At 37.0% G+C, this 1,265-nt stretch overlaps 1 long non-coding RNA gene across 1 annotated transcript in view; it reads left to right on the top strand.

Annotated features, from left to right (window-relative positions):
* The window catches only part of LOC111649010 (uncharacterized), a 2,290-nt gene extending 1,417 nt beyond the window's left edge, over positions 1 to 873 (top strand). The window contains exons 2-3 of the long non-coding RNA XR_002760234.2: positions 545 to 670; positions 799 to 873. This is a non-coding gene — a long non-coding RNA (uncharacterized LOC111649010). The remainder of the gene's footprint in view (positions 1 to 544; positions 671 to 798) is intronic.
* Positions 874 to 1,265: the final 392 nt, after the last annotated feature.

Below are 1,265 nucleotides of genomic sequence, written 5' to 3' on the forward strand. Positions count from 1 at the left end.
GGGGTGGTTGAGGGATCCTGTTGGAGTTAATTACTCGCGAGAGCGCGGCCTTGAAAGTGACGTCACGTCGTACGTTACTCACACTTTTAATGTAATCTTATTAGACAGTAACATTAGACAGGGAGGAGTTGTTAAACAAAGTGGAGGAGAGCTGGGTGAAGGTGCAGGAGAGAGAGATGAGCCTGGGTGCAAACTTTGCCACTGACTCTACAGCCCCATCTAGCTGATCTTTATATGTTTATTTATAATTTTATTTATTTAATGTTATTGTTTTATTTATTTTTTACTTTTTACATTTTCAACTGGTTAGAGTTGAAGTAACGTAAGTAAGTAGTTTATCTTTCACAAATCAAAGGTATTTATTTTTCTTGACATTGTATATGGCTGATATATATATTGTAAAAGTTCAATGGTAGCGATAAAAAACATTATCACCACCACCCGGAGAGCATGCCCCCCACTGCTGAAAAAAATCCTAGAGGAAACACTGTATATGTATATATGTGGTTTCTGATTCCTGATCATTTTGTCTGTTTTTATTCAGCTATAACTCAGAGGGAAACTGGGAACATGACAGCCGCCGCCCAGAGTGGAAGTGTCATCAACGCACCTCAGTTAAATGATGTTCATGCGAATGGGAATATAATTATCAATGTCAGCAACAAATATGGTAAATATTTCCCCTGAATTTATAAATCAAGTACATTATTATGTGTAATTGTGTAACTGCCTAAATTGAACAAAGTGCATTGAATCATTTGTGTGTTTCTCATAACATGTTCCATGTTTCTCTTTCAGTCCAACCTGCTGCCAGGACAGATGAGACTGGTGCTGTTACTCCCCAAACTGGTGATTGGCTAATTTATAATAATCTAATTGTCTAAATGACTACCTTATTTATGTTAAATTATGTACTTTATTATGTAAGTTCACCTTACTTCTGCTATTAAAATATAAGTAGAGTGAATTAATGAAGTCTAAATGCAAAATTACCAATCAGAAAAGTCACTGACCACCACATGTTTTTCTGTTCTTCCCTGTCATCTGTCCATCTTTACTTTACATATTTTTCTTTTTTAATAAATGCTAGCCTGAATCTCGCCAGCATACGAGCATCTGAGCTTTTGTAATCTGTAACAGATGTGGTTCAGTTCTGGTTCTTGGGGTTTGTTTTACCGCATTTCGACCAAAAAGTACTTTTCTTCAGGAACTAAAAGGTTCCTGTGGCCCATTGTTGTCTGCGTTTCCACGGCGGCCTAAAGTCC

The sequence above is a fragment of the Seriola lalandi genome, unplaced genomic scaffold (assembly GCF_002814215.2).
Source record: "Seriola lalandi dorsalis isolate HSWRI2012SDOR001 ecotype SW California unplaced genomic scaffold, Sedor1 jcf7180002049799, whole genome shotgun sequence".
Taxonomy (NCBI): Eukaryota; Metazoa; Chordata; class Actinopteri; order Carangiformes; family Carangidae; genus Seriola; species Seriola lalandi.